This window comes from Procambarus clarkii, unplaced genomic scaffold (genome assembly GCF_040958095.1).
Source record: "Procambarus clarkii isolate CNS0578487 unplaced genomic scaffold, FALCON_Pclarkii_2.0 HiC_scaffold_101, whole genome shotgun sequence".
Classification (NCBI taxonomy): Eukaryota; Metazoa; Arthropoda; class Malacostraca; order Decapoda; family Cambaridae; genus Procambarus; species Procambarus clarkii.
In genome coordinates this window covers 53480-74193 of record NW_027189134.1, presented here as the reverse complement: position 1 = coordinate 74193, position 20714 = coordinate 53480, and the positions used below count along the sequence as shown (strand labels likewise).

Genomic DNA, 20714 nt, shown 5'->3' with positions numbered 1-20714 from the left:
CGATCACAGCAAACAATGAGGGTGAAAAAAAGTTCATTTGCTGAGAGATTGTAATTCAGTAGAACTCCATTCACACTGACTGATGCCAAAATCTAGTACATCCATATCAGCCTGGATAGCTCCAGGGAGCCTCTGGCTCTCGCCATGTAAATGATGTTTCATTACATTCATTTTTTTTTTTACCCTGTCTGTAAGACATTGTTTTCTACAGATAAAATAATAACTATTTGGTATTTTTGAACATCATTCTCATAAATTTCTGCTCTGTTTAATTGAAGCCTTTTTATTTCAGCCATCCAACTATTATGAAGCTAAATGAGCTACGTAACAGCAATCCACGATTAGCAGAACTCACTACCAAACAGGTAAGTGGGAGGGATGAAGTTTGATGCAAATGACAGATAAGGACACACTTTAAAAGGATTCAGTATAAGTAGACAAATAAACACACAATTTAACAGGAGCATCTCTAAGCAGTAGCGTATATACTAAGCCTACAAACATAGGATTATGCCTAAACAGTAGGAGTGAGTGCTTCCAAAGACACAAAGCCAGTGTTCTAAACACTTAGATTCGTCGAGCCCTTACCCACTGCTCAGAATGGAGCAACGTCAGTAGGGAGTTTGAAAGTTAACTGAAGTGTTGGTGAACAATGGATATAGCAACAAAGAAATAAACGCAACATAAGATGACACCTGGACCAGGTACAATCCTGAACCTAGAACAGAAACCACAACACCTCCAATAATATTATAATACAAATCAGATTTGGAAGGAAGGATTGGGCTACAGGAAGGATTGGGCTACAGGAAGGATTGGTCTACAAGAAGGATTGGTCTACAGGAAGGATTGGTCTACAGGAAGGATTGGTCTACAGGAAGGATTGGGCTACAGGAAGGATTGGTCTACAGGAAGGATTGGTCTACAGGAAGGATTGGGCTACAGGAAGGATTGGGCTACAGGAAGGATTGGTCTACAAGAAGGATTGGTCTACAGGAAGGATTGGTCTACAGGAAGGATTGGTCTACAGGAAGGATTGGTCTACAGGAAGGATTGGTCTACAGGAAGGATTGGGCTACAGGAAGGATTGGTCTACAGGAAGGATTGGTCTACAGGAAGGATTGGGCTACAGGAAGGATTGAGCTACAGGAAGGATTGGTCTACAGGAAGGATTGGGCTACAGGAAGGATTGGGCTACAGGAAGGATTGGGCTACAGGAAGGATTGAGCTACAGGAAGGATTGAGCTACATCTCCAAATGTATATTTGCCAGATAATTTGGCACTAAAAACAAAGCGCATATATTATTGTTTAGACTAAATCCGCTACTCATTACTTTCCTGAAGTTGTCGTATATACACTACAAAATCTGCGTGTAAATCACGACAATTAACACGTGATGAAAATGTGACAGTGTCAGACCACGAAGGAAGAATTGAAACAGGAATTTCCTTAAGTATTTTCGTATTTAATAATACATCTTCAGAAGGGTGTTTCAATTCTTCCTTCGAGGTCTGACACTGTCACTACAGAACATGAATGTATTTCAAATCAAATCAAATGTTTATTTAGGTAAGGTACATACATACAAGAGATTTTACAAAGAGTGATGGATTTATAGATAGGGCTAGTACATACAATGCCTAAAGCCACTATTACGCAAAGCGTTTCGGGCATGAAACGTTGCAACAATGAATAATGAGAGCAATCATTATATGGATGGCGTAATAACAGGGAAGCATTAGCGCCTCTGGTGGTCAGATGCTTAACTGTATTAGAGGTTGACAGTTTAGATATTATGGTGAAGTAAGGGTGAGTGGCGCGTCTGGGAGTCCCGCTTCTTAACGTGTGGCTCAGTTGTCGACCAGCCGCCGCCTGGCAAGGGTCATGTTGATTACCAGTGAAAAAAAATAAATGTGTTACAGATATCATTAATCAATCATAATATAGAAAGAATTGTTCGGGGTGTGTACTTCATGTTGTTATTCGTTATTATTTTGTATATTTTATGTATTTAGACAAAATATAGAGGTGATTGTCAGGTGGCAGCCATAGGTGTACCCGCTAGTTAAGTCATTAGGGCGCTTGTGGTGGTGGCCTTAATAACCATGCCAGTAGTTAGCCAGCAATCTTAAGGTTATCTTGAGATGATTTCGGGGCTTAGCGTCCCCCGCGGCCCGGTCCTCGACCAGGCCTTCTTGTTAAACATCCCCAGGAAGCAGCCCGTAGCAGCTGTCTAACTCCCAGGTACTTATTTATTGATAGGTGTACAGGTTCATCAGGGTGAAAGAAAGTGCCCATTTATTTTAGCCTCCACCGGGGATCGAACCCGGAACCTCAGGATTACGAATCCGAAGCGCTGTCCACTCGGCTGTTAAGCCCCTTAAAACAACCCAAAGAGAAATCTTCGACATATTTTGATGAAAATCTGAATGAAAATAGAAATTTTGGCCACAGATTGTGTGAAGATGGTGGTGGGGGGGGGTGGATTAGGGGGGTGCAGGTTAGTACGATGAGCATGATTCAGAATGATGGAAGGAGAAGGGCTCGTATGATGAATTGACCTAAGGGCCACCATCTACAGTGGCCTCGACGGGGACAGGACGGCGGCGCCATGTCAAAGGTCAGCCTTCCTACTCCCCCCCCCCCTTATTTTATTGAGGATTTGTCTTGTGTATATTGTGAACAAGAGGAATGACTCGGCATTTACGACTTGAGTGGTTAAGCGGGTTCATGGGTTAATAATCCTATGGGGGAAACAACACATCTATTTTCTGTGTTACATTGTGGCTTGTTGAGCTTGAAGCTGTTGTCCAGCCTGTCTGTGTCAAATATGACATTTTAGAGAAGTGGTCTGTATTAATAGCCTCCAATTTGGTCAGTATTATAATTTTTATTTTTGTTTAATTTGTAATACTGACCAAGTTGGAGGTTATAAATACAAAGCACTTCTCTAAAAGACTTTACAAAGTATAAAGCAATGCATTAAAATAGTATTACAAAGGCCTCGGCTGTTATTTATTTATTTATATATCTATAAGAAGTTACATTGGGTTTCTGAGAGTACATGGCATGATGTGTTTACATTCTTGTAAAGCCACTAGTACGCATAGCGCTTCGGGCAGGGCCTTAATCTAACAGATAATATTAAGGAGGTAATTTCTAGCAAAATTTATAGGGTAATCTATCAAAATCTATAACAATTTAAACATTTATAGTGTTAATCCTTCAAAGATTCGTGGTAGTGACAGTTGAACAAGTTCTGGCATGATTGTTGTTGCTGTCTTGAACTTTCTCCAAAGCGGAAAATCATTGATGTGTTTTTGAAGTGAGGTTTCCATATTAGGACACAGTAGGCCAGATGGGACCACAACAGAGACTCGTACAGTTCAATATTCATTGTTGTTCGTTTCAGTCAAAGATTCGTTTAACTATTCTTAAGGATTGTTTTCATATTAACTGTGAGTCCCAGATGTTCAATGGCTGGTACATCATAACTCCTAGGTAATATTGACTTAAATTTACCAGAGGGCCACCATTTCTCCATAGTGCCCTCTACGGCAACAGAAAGCCGGCGGCTTGTCAAAGGTTCCCCTACGGTTCCTGAGGAGTTTGTCTATCTGTATTTTGAGTGCGCAAACTGCTGCATTATGACATTAAAGGTAGTTTGATAATATGCACAACGTGTCTTGTAGCTAAGGTAATGGTGACTTGTAATGTTTAGCAACAAGTCACCCTAGATTGTTTAGTGTGTTGACGACGACATTTCGGTCCTGGACCATTCTCAAGTCGACTTGTGAATGGTCCAGGACGGACCGAAACGTCGTCATCCCTTCACCTGCTAGTGTGTGGTCTGGTCAAACTACTTCAGCCACGTTATTGTGACTCATCGCCTGCACTTAGTGTGTTAACGACTGGGGCGATGGAATGGTCATATCAGGATGGCAATTGTGCAAATAAATGTGGAAGATAATTGTTTCCATCTTGTTTACTGTGCGATATGAAATGGTTTCACCTGTAAATGGTAATTTTTGACAATGTAATCACTAGGCTTCTAACGTTGGTTTGGTGCTCAGAGACCATATACTGTACTTAAGAGGTTTTAAGCATGTTATTTATATAATTTAGGCCAATAAACAGCTAAATAAATTAATAATACACAGTACGTTTATCTAAGGTTAGCTAAAGGTTTGTTTTAGTGGAAGACCGTAATAAGATAATGTGTTTCTATGTAACTTTAAATGAACATTGATGCTTAACCATAGACTCATGAGTCAGAGACAAAAATGTATTCCGTTAGGCTATTGCAGTCTTATCAGTCTTGCCTACTCGCTATTGTTGATACAATCTGTAATTAATCTCCATTGCAATTTCACCTTTTCCAGTGATTGGTTCCAGTGTTCTTGAAATTCATAATTGTATTTTCCTACTCGATTGTATTTGAAATAAACTTTATACTTACCCTGGTGCTACATAGCCTTCCTGGTTTGGTGCATTCTTTTGATGATTACTTATGCTTGCCCTTAATATATGTAAAAAATATTTTTTCAGGAGTGTGGCCCGTGTGGACACGTGTTGGATCAGAGGAGTCAAGGTAAAGTGCTTATTTAACAACTAGTTCTGGGGAGGAGCGGGTGGAACTAGATGGACGTAGTCAACTTCACACTCTTGTTACACTTACACTGGTTTGTGCCTCGGAGAGGCTGCAGGATCCAGTAAGTTCAGTAGAACTTCGGGGTCAACTCCTTTTGACCATGTCGTAGCTCAGTCGATTACGGCAGCGTCTGGGATGCTCTCGGACGCAGGTTCGAATCCTCATCCCGGCCCTTGTGGATTTGTACACTCTTGTTAACAGGCTGAGAGCTTTTCTTTCCCATAGATTTATTTATAGAAGAGTTAGCAATAAGTCGGGTGGGTTTATTAACGTATTGTTTTTAGGTCCCATTTAGATTATGCCATTCAGTTTTGGTCGCCATGCTAAAGAATGGACATAATTCACTAGAACACGACAGTTAGGATGACAAAGTTAATCCCGCAAATTAGAAAGCTTCTGTATGAAGAGATGTTGGAAAAACCTTAACGTGACATGATTGAAGTGTACAAGTAGTTAATGGGCATAACAAGGGAGTTATTGATAAGGCTTTAAATGAAGATAAGTTTAGATTTAGGAAATACCTGGGTAAATACTGGTTTGGTAACTGGGTTGTGAATTTGCGGAACAAATTACTGGATCATGTGCAGACGACGAGTCACAATAACGTGGCTGAAGTATGTTGACCAGACCACACACTAGAAGGTGAAAGGACAACGACGTTTCGGTCCGTCCTGGATCATTCTCAAGTCTATTGTGGATCATACTACTGGATCACTGGATCATAATAGGCATAGGAATCTTTGATTGGTTGAAGCTTAGGTTAGACGTATATGAATGAGTGTGGGTGGATATAAATAGGAAGTGCCACGTGCAGAACAATAGGCCATCTGCAGTTTCTTGACTTACGTTCTACTAGTTTACACTCGGAACACGACTCTCCAATCAGCTTACATCTGTATCCTGAATTGCTGCTAGGTGATCAAGGGCAAACATTTAACCTTGAATGTTTAATCCAAACCAAATGATGGGTAGCAAAGATGTATGGTAAGGTAAAAGTTGGGTGGCGAGGCAAGTTTTGGGGTGGTGAAGACTTAGAATATTGTTCAATGTGGGTGACAAAGACTTGCTGTGAAGAGTAGGTAAAGAATAAATTGAGAGATAGGAGAATTACCTTAAGATTAGGCTTGGACTGGCTGGCATATGCATTATACATCATTAATGCATATATGCCAGGGAGGGGGGGGGGGGGGAGATCTCCCCAAAGGCATAAACTGCTAGGTCAGGTAATCCACAAACTCATCTCCAATGACTCCAAGGTCATGGGAAGCTTGACCTTCCCCTGAAGTTGCACCCACCGTTATATCTGTCTGTATGGGCTGTTTTGCCGCAGGTTGCACAGTGTGCTGCATTATGGCAGGTGAGGCGACTGTGGCCCAATAGATAACAAGCGTAACATCGTAACACAAGGAAGTTGTAGGGCTGTACCTGATACGAGGTCCTGTGTAGTGCCACCCGATCAGGGAGGGGCCCATCGAACTTTACACGGACCATGGATGTCGGGTTTGCTGCTCCGTGAATCCTGGTAACTTCCAATAATCCCGCTGATGCACCCCCTAACACATGCAGAGCGGTCTGGATGTTATCCACATCAACACTCTGGTCATTGGGCCAATCTTCCCATACCGGGCCCGAGACTGATCCTGCGACAATACCTGTCGGCACCTGACGGGCCAGTCCCCCAACTTAATAATGTCGGATACACGGATGTGTGATAGAGCCTCCTTTTTGATGTGTAGCTTCAGTGCTGCACCCTACCCAGGGTACACGCGGTCTCAGGCAGGCAATGTGGCCACAATACCGAAGCCTCAATTGCTGCTCCTAAGGTACGAGGATTTGCAACCACGCACTGAGCACTGAGCTGATTCTGACTGGATTAGGACAACCACAAACGAGGAATGAGGTACCATAAGAGAAAGGTCTTCTGAAGGCAAAGGCATTCTCTTAGCATCTCGCTTTGGCGCAGCATCAGCCGACTCATTTTCCAGCAGACGTTTTCCTCTCTGCGACTTCCTGTCAACGTACATGGCGCCCCTGCTCGGGGAGGCGTCCATTAGTGAGGCTCCGGCCTCCCCCGGTGCTGTGAGCCCCAGGGTAGCTGCAGTGAGCACACACTGGCCCAAAAAAGCCATCTGAATTAAAAAATGAGCTCCAGGCGAGGTGTGGAAAGAAAGTCCAGCCAGGGGCGTTCAATCTGCGCGCTAAGATGGCCGACCTTCGGGCGGGAATCTCCTCCACAACCAAATCTTTTATTGTGGAGTTGTTGACAACCTACTTTTATCTGGCATGTATTATGCCAGTTTTTGCCTCGCATAATTTTTTCTCATTTGGAAAATACATTATTATCTTCACTATAAATTACTACTATAGTGTGTCATTTCTGCTCACACTCATCTCTAAATGAAATGCTTACAAATATTTCCAAAGACACAAACTGCCTCATCCAGCCCGCCTCTTCCCTCATTCCAAATCCTCAAACCCTCCAACTCCAACTCCAAGAGGGAAGAGGCGGGCTGGATGAGGCAGTTTGTGTCTTTGGAAATATTTGTAAGCATTTCATTTAGAGATGAGTGTGAGCAGAAATGACACACTATAGTAGTAATTTATAGTGAAGATAATAATGTATTTTCCAAATGAGAAAAAATTATGCGAGGCGAAAACTGGTATAATACATGCCAGATAAAAGTAGGTTGTCAACAACTCCACAATAAAAGATTTGGTTGTGGAGGAGATTCCCGCCCGAAGGTCGGCCATCTTGGCGCGCAGATTGAACGCCCCTGGCTGGACTTTCTTTCCACACCTCGCCTGGAGCTCATTTTTTAATTCAGATGGCTTTTTTGGGCCAGTGTGTGCTCACTGCAGCTACCCTGGGGCTCACAGCACCGGGGGAGGCCGGAGCCTCACTAATGGACGCCTCCCCGAGCAGGGGCGCCATGTACGTTGACAGCAAGTCGCAGAGAGGAAAACGTCTGCTGGAAAATGAGTCGGCTGATGCTGCGCCAAAGCGAGATGCTAAGAGAATGCCTTTGCCTTCAGAAGACCTTTCTCTTATGGTACCTCATTCCTCGTTTGTGGTTGTCCTAATCCAGTCAGAATCAGCTCAGTGCTCAGTGCGTGGTTGCAAATCCTCGTACCTTAGGAGCAGCAATTGAGGCTTAGGTATTGTGGTCACACTGCCTGCCTGAGACCGCGTGTACCCTGGGTAGGGTGCAGCACTGAAGCTACACATCAAAAAGGAGGCTCTATCACACATCCGTGTATCCGACATTATTAAGTTGGGGGACTGGCCCGTCAGGTGCCGACAGGTATTGTCGCAGGATCAGTCTCGGGCCCGGTATGGGAAGATTGGCCCAATGACCAGAGTGTTGATGTGGATAACATCCAGACCGCTCTGCATGTGTTAGGGGGTGCATCAGCGGGATTATTGGAAGTTACCAGGATTCACGGAGCAGCAAACCCGACATCCATGGTCCGTGTAGAGTTCGATGGGCCCCTCCCTGATCGGGTGGTACTACACAGGACCTCGTATCAGGTCCAGCCCTACAACTTCCCTGTGTTACGATGTTACGCTTGTTATCTATTGGGCAACAGTCGCGTCGCCTGCCATAATGCAGCACACTGTGCAAACTGCGGCAAAACAGGCCATACAGACAGATATAACGGTGGGTGCTCTGATGCACCTCGCTGTCTTTTATGCCATGGCCATCACAAGATTACGTCCAAGAGTTGCCCGGTATATCTTGAGGCCCTCCGGTTGGACATCGATCATAAAATAGCGGAGACCCCTCGACAGGAGCTGCTCCAGAGGTTGCACGCTCTCAATCAGCCTATCGCTTCTTCTCGCCTCCAGGTTTTCCCTGGTCGGGCCTCATCACAAGTAAGAACTAGCAGACCCTCTTGCCTGTCCCAGTCACATGCCTCATACGCCCAGGTTGCTAATCAATTTTCCCTCCTGGGTAGCCTTGACATGGACGGAAACTCATCCACGGATACAGACATGGACGCTCAGTCTCGGCCGGAGCCTGGCACTCGACACCCTCTTGCCTCTCCTCAAAGAAGCCAACACCGGCGTCGTCGACACTCCCATCGATCAGGAGGTACTGCTCCATCAGACAGCCCTGATGATCCTCTGGTCCCCCAGGCGCTTTCCCAGGGGATTGTGACACCGGTGGAACATGAGGCCCAGAGCGAAGCTCCCACCAGTCGCTGGCGCCGTCAAGAGAGTTCGCGAGCCGAACAATGATCAACAGCCTTTGGACTGGCTGTCATTGATACCACACATTTTACTTTGTATGAGGGTTTTATGACTTTTTCTGGTGGTTTCCCTTTTGGAGACGTCTGTGCACAGGTGGTCAAAAGTTGAGCTGTTGTATTTCAGGGTAAATGGCGCCCCATCCTGAGAATACTGTGGTGTTTTGGAATGCTCGCTCCCTTTTTAAGAAGACACAAATAATATGCAATTTTATCGCCAGCGCAACACCGTTGATCGTGGGATTCTGTGAGACTTGGCTTACTGACGACCTTTGCTTCACGGTGCCGGGGTATTCGGTCTATAGACAAGATCGGTCAGTACGGGGTGGAGGGAGACTTGCCCTCTTGGTCAGGGACTCAGTTCCCAGCTCCTTGCTCCGCATTCACTCCTTCCCGGGTGGGCATTTAGAATTAAGAAGAACCCACCGCCGCTTTCAGTAATTGACATATTTTCGGTATAAAAAGTCGGAATTTCAAATTGCGAATACGTGCAGAGAGCTAGATTTTGGCTCCAAAATGTGGCTCTGGCGTCGAATTTGGGATGTTTGGGATATTTTGAAAACTGCAGGGGGGGGGGGGGGTTTGGGCAAAATGTGACCCACCGCCGTTTTCAGTAATTGGCAGATTTTTGGTATAAAAGTCGGAATTTCAAACTGCGAATAGGTGCAGACAGCCAGAATTTGGGTCCAAAATATGGCTCAGGTATCGAATTTGGGATGTTTGGGATATTTTGAAAACTGCAGGGGGGTTTGGGCTAATTTTGACCCACCGCCGCTTTCAGTAATTGGCAGATTTTTGGTATAAAAAGTCGGAATTTCAAACTGCGAATAGGTGCAGATGTCGTGACGCTGAACCCCGGTTCATTCCGAACACAGCGATTACACAACACACAACACCTTGCCTCAGCAACCGTTACTACCACCGTGTACTCCTACACACACCAGACCCTTGAGGCGTACCACTAGGTTTGTACTGGAACACAATGAATGAACATATGGAAGGTATTTAAAGGCCGTCGGGTTTTGTCATTTAATTACAAAGAATAGACTCTGACAAATAATAACATTAACATACTCTATTAGGTCAATACACTTCCAATACCCATAGACCACTTGACCTCCGCGATCACCACCCACACTCGTTACTTCCGCCTAAGTCCCTAATACGGAATGATTACTACAACGCTCCACACCCGGTTAGTCTTTCATTCAATACTCACATACTGCAGACTTAACTTGGTCACTAAGATCACATCAGGTTCTCGCATAGCTGTCTGCTACACTTCGCTGCTGCCACACTTCGCTGCTGCCACAAACGGAGATCCAGAGGACTTTTCGGTTCAACTCCCACAATCAGATTGGCTCCAATCAGCCATCTACCTCAACCATTTCACCCCGCCTCTCAAGGAAGGTATAATCCGATTAACCTTATCCCTAGAGCGGTAACCTTGATCCTAGAAGCCTGACGAAGAATAATTCCTTTTTCTAGGAATTATTAATTTGGCTAAACAGCTTCGGTCTTAATCCATTGACCTTTCTTAGATATGTGATCCATAGTCTGTCTACTTAACATGTACTTCCAATCATCATTCGTTAAGTGTTGTAGTAATGATCCTCTAGCTAATAATTCCTACTAACTTGTGGATTACAACACCACTCCCCTCCTTAAACACGCATATGTCCCCATATGCATCATTGCAATGGTTCCATTAGTGCAAGGACCTGGAGGATGCACCCACCATATGTGTACAACTAAGAAATCATCCAATAAGTTCATCATACACACGATGAAATAAATTAAAATTTTCCCCGACATGACTCACAACACTTCTCCAACATATACATTATATTCACATCATAGCACAGGTAAAATAGTCTGTAATAAATTTTCCCATCTCCAACAATGCACATATACCTAAACTGCTGACATATAATTTCATATAAACATAAACATAAAATTACATGGACCAGAATGCTGGCAGTTAAACAGAAATGACACTAGTGATTAATATATACACAACACATATATATCTAAGGTTCTTCATCCTTAGTAATAAGTTACTAACAATTTAACATCTTGCCCTGTACAGTTGACATAAGGGCTTACAATGGTCACACAATGTTTCACTGGCCTCCTCCACAATTGGCAGCATCACTTCTCTTGTCTTCGTGTCCCATGGTTGCTAGGTCATAGATCCTCCATGACCCAGACAAAACCCAGGCTGTCCAGCCTGGTGAATGTTGTCAATGTCCCATCGTTGCTCTGAGGTAACGTGATCCTGGCCTCCAGAGCAACGGAGATTCCTACCCCAGGGTCATGTTCCCTCGGGTCTGTGCTGACGTCTCGTTCCAGGGCACCAATCCCAGAACGCTGTAGATACCTCACAGCTCTCTGGTCATCCTTCCTTGCTGTGCTCACCACAGCTGTAGCACATTACTCTAGGCCCATCTGCCCAGAGTGTGTCCACCTGTATTCACACCTTCCTGACCGCTGTACCTGCAAAATATTCCCTCGGAGCCCCCTGGCTCGATCCCATTATTACATAACCCCCTCGGCTCCTTACTCTTTCCCCGTATATAGCCTGAGCGCAGCTGCAAAACCATTGCAGCTGGCCCTTATCCCTGCTTTGATGTCAGGGGGCGAATTTCGCCTATAACGTCACGTTGGCTTCACTTCCTCCCCCTTTTTATTCTAGAATTACTGAGTGTAGCCTCATAGCTTCCCTTCTACTCTACCTGAAGCTCTGTGACATGATCCCGGGGGACCTTCTCAAGCCTAACACTCAGTAATGGTGCCGATGAGGTAATATACAGTATATACATACACATACAGTATATACATAAACATACATTATCACAATAAATACCACATTAAAATAATTTCACAACTAATGTCACTAAAGCATCATACTGCCACTGGCTCGCCTCTAGCGAGATTCCTGTAACAACTTAATTAATGAGAAATTAGTATATCTACTTGGCTCGCCCACTGCAACCATCAACACCTGAAATTTTGAAATTCTACATTGTAATCTTATCCATAAGACTTACCCACTCCGACACACCATCACCTCTGGTCAACCCAACCTGATGATGATGATGAAGATTAAGCCACCCAAAAGGTGGCACGGGCATGAATAGCCCGTAAGTGGTGGCCCTTTTAAGCCATTACCAGTATCAAGAGCTGATACTGGAGATCTGTGGAGGTGCGAATGCACCCTGCGTGACGGGAGATGTCTCCCGGACCAAATGGTGACCAGATGGTGATGTACACGCTACCCCACACTCTACAATAACTACCATACCCATGCACCACTCAACACCACACTCTACACACTACCCCACACTCTACAAAACTACCATGCCCATGAACCACTCAACACCACACTATACACACACTCTACAAAAACTACCATGGCCATGCACTACTCTACAGTACATACTATGCTCCTTCTGTGTTCATGACCCCACAAGAGCGGGTCGGATAGCGATGTGTCACCGTCGCCTGTGGACCTTGTCCTCGGTCCTGCGAAGGCTGCTTTGTGTTATCTACCCTTGATTGCCAACTCCTCCTACCCCTACCTATGTTCTCAGCCGCTGGTGTGCTCTCCCCTGGCACACTCTCCGTAGGGTATGGCTCCTCAATTGCCTGACCGGTCAGTGTATAGACGCGGTCTGGGTGACAGGAGAACACATGCCCTGTGTTTAGCACCTTAACCTTAACTTCTGCATTCTTTTTGCTAATTACCCGACATGGCCCCACAAACTTGGGTGCCAACTTACCTTCTGCCTGGGCGTGCATCTGCTTCACGAATACCCTATCACCTTCACTGATCACCTTTGCTTGGACCTTGTTCCGCGCATTATAATATGCCTCTGCTACCTCTGTCGACTTTCTTAAATGTAGTTTCACCAAGTCAAATGCCTTGGTTGCTCGCCTACAGACAACACTTTTGAAGTCTAACGCATAGCATGGCGGTTGCTTGCTTGTGAACGTCGTGAACGGAAGTCGGGGATCGAACCCATGCAACAAAAAATGCGGGGTTTCTCCCACCGACCTATTGAACGCCGTGTTGAGCGCCGACTCCACCATCGACAAACTCTGATCCCATGCAAGCACATCATCTGCAGCCAAATGCCGCAGAATACTGATTACTTCAGCATTGTGTCTTTCAACCAAACCATTCGCCGATGGTCGATATGCCAGCACTGGAGTATGTTTGAATTGATACACACTCGCGATGCTTTGAAATACTTGATTGATAAACTCTGACCCTTGGTCTGACACAACTTGTTGAGGAGCCCCAAACCTGGTTAACACACTTTCCACCATGGCCTGGGTCACATCCTCTGCCGACTTAGAACGGAGTGCACTCACCACAGTGAACCGTGTGAGTGCATCCACTGCTACAAATATGTACCTCGCCCCGGAATGAGCTTGTGGTAGCGGCCCAATGAGATCTATGTGTACTCTCTCGAAGGGAGTACTCACATCCGGCCACCTACGCAAAGGTTCCGCCCCCAACCTATGTGCCTTTTACCTCAGACAACTGTCACAAGAGGCTACATAGACCTTGATATCTTTACCCATGGATGGCCAATAGAACCTTTGACGTGCCCTCTGCAACGTCTTGGACTCCCCTCCATGGCCTGCTGCTGGGATGTTATGACACAGATACATTGCAGTCCTCTGGAACTCCGGTGTCAAGACTGCCTGGTATACTGGTTCAGACCGTATACCCGAAACCCTACCAAGATGATACAACACCTCATCTTCAACCACAAACTCATCCACTGGGGCTAGAAGTGACTTCCTCAACTCCGCACGCTGACCCCTCAAAAACTTCCTTACCTCCCCCACAGGGGGTGACCTTCCTGACTTCGTATCAACTCCCTCACATTCCACGACACATCTTCCTCCCCCCTTTCACTCACCACTGCTACATTGTGACACCTTGACAACGTGTCAGCGACCACATTGCTTTTCCCTGGTACATGTTCAAAGTTTGTAATGTTAAACTCTGAGAGCGAGGTAACCCACCGTGCCAGTCGCTGACAAGGCTCCTTGGACTCGAACACATACTTAAGGGGTTTGTGATCGCTTCTGAGACAAATTTCATGTCCAAGCAAGATGTACCGATTCCGTTGTAATATGAATGTGATCGCTAGCGCTTCCCTCTCAATCGTACTATAGTTCCTCTCTGCAGGACATAGTACTCGTGAACAAAATGCAATGGGACGCTCCCGTCCTCGCTCATCCACCTGAGCTACCACACCACCTATCGCTGCGCCAGAAGCATCCGCATACACCAGAAACGGTTTGCTAAAATCTGGGTGCGCCAAGATACTGCGAGAGCTGACAGCAGCCCTCAGTACCTGGAACGCCTGCTGTTGTTCCTTCCCCCTCACGAACTCTGCAAGTCCACTGATCTCATGTAATGGTCTTGCAATTTTTGACAAATCTTTAATAAATCGCCGATAATAGCTAACCAACCCCAGGAAAGATTTGCACTCTTTCTTGTTCTGTGGAACTGGGAACTCTTGAATATCCCTGGTTTTATCTGGCAATGGACTGATACCCATCCGGCCCACTGTATGACCCACCAATGTTACCCATTCTCCAAAAAAACTGCATTTTTCGAAATTCACTTTGAGGTTGTGTGACCTCAACCTTAGCAAGAGTTTCCTCACATTATGCATGTGCTCCTCTAATGACTTTCCCAGCACGATTACGTCATCGAGGTACAGCAACGCTGTGGGACCTATCAACCCCGATAACACACTCATCATTAGCCTACTGAACACAGCAGGTGCTGACTTCAACCCGAAAGGAAGTGGTTTATATTGCCAGAGCTCGTTGGAAGTCGTTTATATTGCCAGAGCTCGTTGCAAGTGGTTTATATTGCCAGAGGTCGTTGGAAGTGGTTTATATTGCCAGAGCTCGTTGCAAGTGGTTTATATTGCCAGAGGTCGTTGGAAGTGGTTTATATTGCCAGAGCTCGTTGGAAGTGGTTTATATTGCCAGAGGTCGTTGGAAGTGGTTTATATTGCCAGAGCTCGTTGGAAGTGGTTTATATTGCCAGAGCTCGTTGGAAGTGGTTTATATTGCCAGAGCTCGTTGGAAGTGGTTTATATTGCCAGAGCTCGTTGGAAGTGGTTTATATTGCCAGAGGTCGTTGGAAGTGGTTTATATTGCCAGAGGTCGTTGGAAGTGGTTTATATTGCCAGAGGTCGTTGGAAGTTGTTTATATTGCCAGAGGTCGTTGTTGGAAGTGGTTTATATTGCCAGAGGTCGTTGGAAGTGGTTTATATTGCCAGAGGTCGTTGTTGGAAGTGGTTTATATTGCCAGAGGTCGTTGTTGCACGCACTAAACGCTGTGACTTCCCTCGACTCTTCCTCCAGCGGTATCTGGTGATACCCACTGAGTAGGTCTAATGTGGTAAAATATTGTGTACCCTTCAAGTGTGTCAATGTGTCCTGTATGTTAGGTAATGGGTATGCTTCGTCCTGTATGTTAGGTAATGGGTATGCTTCGTCCTGTATGTTAGGTAATGGGTATGCTTCGTCCTGTATGTTAGGTAATGGGTATGCTTCGTCCTGTATGTTAGGTAATGGGTATGCTTCGTCCTGTATGTTAGGTAATGGGTATGCTTCGTCCTTCGTCAGCTTGTTTATTCTGCGGAAATCTACGCATAACCTCACTCCCCCATTCTTTTTCCTGACTACTACGAAAGGGCTGTGCCACGGTGAACTGGATGGTTCAATGATATCATGCTCCCTTATCTCCTCTTTCACCTCCCTCTGGTGTGCCACTGGTATGCTATATGCTCTCATATATACTGGATGTGCGCCCTCTACGTCAATCCTATGTGCTCCTTGAGTAATGTACCCCGGGGGTTCCCCTCTCAACGCAAAAACATCCGGGAACTCCCTGACTAAGCCCCTTAAGGCTTCCTTAACCTCCCTTTCCATGGACATCCTATCCACTATTCCCATTAATTTATCCATTCTATCCTCATCGCCCTCACTCTGACTTACTGACATGGCTGCAATAATCTCCTCCACAGGGTGCCCCCACGCTACCTGTGCATGCTTACTCAAGGTGACTGGCCACCGAGAGGGATTAAAAACCCTCAACCGAATTACCCCTTCATTTATGTCTTCAATAGTCTCCATTATCACCAACCCTGCTGGATTATCCAATGGCTCAATTTGCACAACGTCTACTCCCTTGGCTTTACATGCCATTTTAATCACTAAGGATGCTTCTCCCGGAATGGTGACATCCTTGGGTACCGTGACTGCCCACTGTATATTCTGGTCCCCAGCCGAGTTACCACAGTTACCCCTCACTACTGCTACTCCTTCTCTACTCCTCACCTTGTTAACGTCTACCGCTTCACCCCCACATACCAATTTATTCCCCCTTGCGCTGAACGCTATGGTACATGAGTATTTTTCGAGGAAGTCAATTCCCAAGATAATGTTGGTATGTTTCAGCCCTATATCCTGTATTACTACAAAACTATGTTTAAACCATCTATCTTCTAGCTGGAAATCCACAGTTGTCTCACCCAACACCCGCAACGCATTATCCCCCACCGCCGTTAATCTCCTGTTGTTCGGTATCAGCCTGACGTCTGATCCTAACACGCTACGACTCATGATGGACACGGAAGCACCGGTGTCCACCAAGGCTGTATAGATAGTGCCCTTTAACCGTAAATGCACCTTTATGGGATGACTCGACCCGACGGTACACAACCACTGTCCGCCACCCCCTACTGTACACACTGGGTAATTAGGCGGAACAAAAAGCTTACACTGCCAGGCCTATACTAACAGTAGCGCCACAGGCCTATTAACTTACGTCAGAAGTGATTTACCGCACATTCTTGTGAGCACGTCACACAATGTACACACACAGTACCATCACTTTCATGTACAAACTGCAGCAGGCCACTTTTCATTCCTCAACGTATATGCCAGAAGCCAGAAACTCCATGTAACATTGTTCCCAGATCTAGACAATCATGGGACAATATACATGGGAGATTTTAATGCTAGATATATTACGCTGGGAGACAGTACTAACAACGATAATGGATGCAAATTTATCAAATATGTTTATGACAACAGATTAACCGTGTATACTACGGATACCCAAACTCATTTATTGGGAGGCAGACTTGATTATGTAATGGGTAGAAACCTTGTGCAAGATAGGATGGAATGTTCGTTGGTAAATCACTTAGTGATCACTATGCAGTTTCTGCTTCCTATGAGGTACAGTGTGATGTACCTAATAGACATCAGAGACGGAAAATGAATATTCCATATGGCTTGCATGACCACTTTATTAATTGTATATCAAAATGGTATCAAGATTACACAATAACGAATGTAGAAGCCTTCACCAGAGATCTCGTTGATACGATTACTACCTACTATGACACATGGGTGTGTTGGGGAACAGGTCGTAAGCCTAGCAGAAGTGGGCAACACCTACCACCACCCAAGTGGGTCCTTGACCCCGTATTTGTTAAAGAACATGAACGAGTAAAGCAACTTGGAGATACGTACAAACGAACCAAAGCACAAGGTGACTTGCATGCATTTCTAGTTGCAAATAGAGAGGTGAGAGACATGAGCAACGTCATACGTAATAAACATTGGGAAGAGTTCCTACAAAGTATAAATGAGCAAACAACACTTGTTGAAGTTTGGGAAAAGATACGAAAAATCTCTAGAAGCAGCCCAACCAAACCGCTGCACCACAGCCCACTAGAACAAGCAAACATTCTCCTTGATCAATGGGCACTAACATCAAGCTACGACTCACTCCCAATTAACATACAGCACAAACTTGATGACACATGCCCCAACAGACAACGAACCATCAATCTTGCCTGTACAGCTATCGACGTGTCGGACCTTAATGATGTAACTGAATGGGAATTAAATCATGCACTAAAGATGGGAAAATCAACTGCTCCTGGAGAGGATGGTATTACTTACAGTCTACTGAGATTAGTCTCACACGTACCAGGTAATCCACTATTAGTGTTGTACAGAATGAGTTTACGTGAAGGAGTATTAACTGATGCTTGGACAAAGAGTGTCATTGTTCCTATCCCCAAACCACACTCAGATAATTATAGACCCATATCTTTAACATCGTGTGTTTGTAAAGTGCTTGAACGTATTGTTCTAAACCGACTCATGTATCGTATACAGGGGCACCTGTCACCCCAACTGTTTGGATTTATGCCTTGGCTCAGTACACAACACTGTTTTGCTGAGTACTTCGCACATATTGAAGCTTCCCCCCAAACAGTCTTCATCGACCTAGCAGCAGCTTTTGATACAGCAAACAGAGAAATCATACTGGAACAGCTTGCCGAGCTGGGAATACAAGGAAAATTACTGAAATGGATAAAGGGCTATTTGTCTAATCGAACAGCATATGTTTTGTTTAATGGTGTTAAAAGCACAGAGAGCAAACACTTTGAACTGGGAACTCCACAAGGAGGGGACCTCAGTCCCTTGTTGTTCAACGTTCTGATGCATAAACTTATTAAAGATCTTCCAACTAATAATGAAGACACTGTCATTTGTTATGCTGATGATATATGTTTACAGGCTGCCACCGAGCCTAGAATGTCAGTTCTGCTCGACGCTTTTGCTACTAGAGCTGAGGAATGTGGCCTCCTTATCTCTGTACAGAAAACTCGTGCCCTCATTCCATGTGGTATTCCACCAGCCAATTATCATATAGATGGGCGAGCACTTGAGAACTGCGAGTCTTACAGATACCTTCGTGTCCCCCATTAACGACCCTGGGTACCTTTCTTCTCTCAAGAGGAGACTTTGGGAGAGATTAAAGCCCTTGCGGGTCCTTGTTGGTGTCAATCATGGGCTTAACGTGAGACTTGCTAGAATGTTTTATGTATCATTTATACGCTCTGTGATTGACTACAATGCTCTACATCTCACACTGTATACTGACAAAGAGCTGAAATCTCTTGAAACCTTGCAAAATGAAGCTATGCGTCTCATCCTTGGGGCTCCAAAGTCCACGAGAATAGTTAACATGAGAGCAGAGTTAAAATTACCTACCATAAGTGAGAGAATCTTGTCTATTAGCACAGTTTTCGGCGTGAAGGCATTGAGTAGATCTAGACAACACATGAAGTTTCAAGCTAAACTTTCTAATATGCTACACTCACCTGAGGTCTATAGAAGAAGAACGATATCTGATTATGTATATTGGTTCTACAAGGTAGCCAACTCCATCAAAATATTAAATATGTACCCAACTCGACTAATGATTAATCAGCCAATTACTCCATGGGATAACTGGGATCTATCAGTTGATTTTGTAAATGCGCCCAAGAAAGATAGTGTGCACACTACCTTATTAAAACAGTTAACACTGAAAAACATCACTGAAAGTACTCAGAGTATGGGTAACGATGTTTATCAGTGCTATACCGACGGCTCTGTAGAAGAAGGTGGACGATGTACCGGATGTGCATGTAACATATTTGAACAATCTTCTCTCGTACATACAGCAATGAAGCGCGTCAATGACTGGGCAAGTACAACTCAAACCGAACTTGCAGGCATATACCTTGCCACTGAATTTTTAAAAGACAAAGGCAGTGGACTTATATACTGTGACTCGCAGAGTGCACTCCTGGCATTGAACGCACATAGTAGTGACACCCAGAAAATAGTCAGTGATATTCGAATGAATGTTTTAGCTGCCAAAGAAAACAGATTTGAGATTAAATTCCTATGGATACCATCACATGTTGGCATCTCAAGGCATGACACTGTTGATATGCTTGCTAAGTCAGCCTGCAGAAAACCAGTGGTAGAAATTGATATGGGTGTTTCATTAGCAGTGATAAAGAGAATACTTAAACAAATATCTAATGAAAATCTCACCGACCTAACAAATTCACAAAGACCTGAAAGTTGTAGCATTAAATATTATGATAGATATCGTGAGGAGACATTCACATATGGGACTAATAGAACAAGAACCCGGCAATGTGATGTTATAGTGGCCAGAATACGCCTGGGATATAGACGTACCTGGCAGCTTTCTCAAAACCCAAATGTCGAGTACACAATGTGTCAACTTTGTGAAAGAGAAAACATGCACTCTCTTGAACATTATATTGCAGAATGTCACATACTGACTGACTTTCGCCCTCCTGGGCTAAGGTATGCTGAACTCTGTAGTTACTATATGAGTACTGGAACACTTGATGATATATTGGACTTGTATCCAAGATTGACCATGTAATATATCAATCATACAATGTATATATATGATGTAACTATATAACCTGAGCTTGTAAAAGCACCTTCATTACCTTCAGTGATTAAGTGCTTAATTGCACACTAGTTTCTTTATCAGCTACCTCACCCTGTCAGGGTAAATGAGACAAATGTATGTGAATGCATGTGTGTGTGTGTATATGTGTGTGTATGTGTGTGTGTGTATGTATATGTATGGGTATAAAGCATATATGGAAGCTGATCAGAATTACATTTCACCTTTGTGAATGTACATTAATGACACTATGTAAAAGACACATCTAATACTTTATGTAGGGCATACGTAAATCTGTGTATCTATGTATTTACATATGTAGGTTAGCTTAGCATTTTAAAAGCACTGAATCACCTTCTGTGGTTGAGTGTTCAATAAACCCTTGAACTATATGTTTAACACTTCTCTAACCCTGTCTATGGAGGACAGAAGAAAATGTATATATGCTGGTTAGCATTGTAAATGT

At 44.4% G+C, this 20714-nt stretch overlaps 1 protein-coding gene across 2 annotated transcripts in view; it reads left to right on the top strand.

Moving 5' to 3' along the window:
* Positions 1–290: 290 nt before the first annotated feature.
* Positions 291–20714, top strand: part of LOC138360207 (heat shock protein 75 kDa, mitochondrial-like) — a 52192-nt gene continuing 31768 nt past the window's right edge. The window contains exons 1-2 of one of the 2 annotated variants that reach the window (XM_069320146.1): positions 291–365; positions 4551–4593. The gene's annotated coding sequence lies outside the window, so the exon portion shown is untranslated. Of the gene's footprint in view, positions 366–1834; positions 1965–4550; positions 4594–20714 lie in introns of those variants that run through there. The other variant, XM_069320145.1, reaches the window with a different exon arrangement.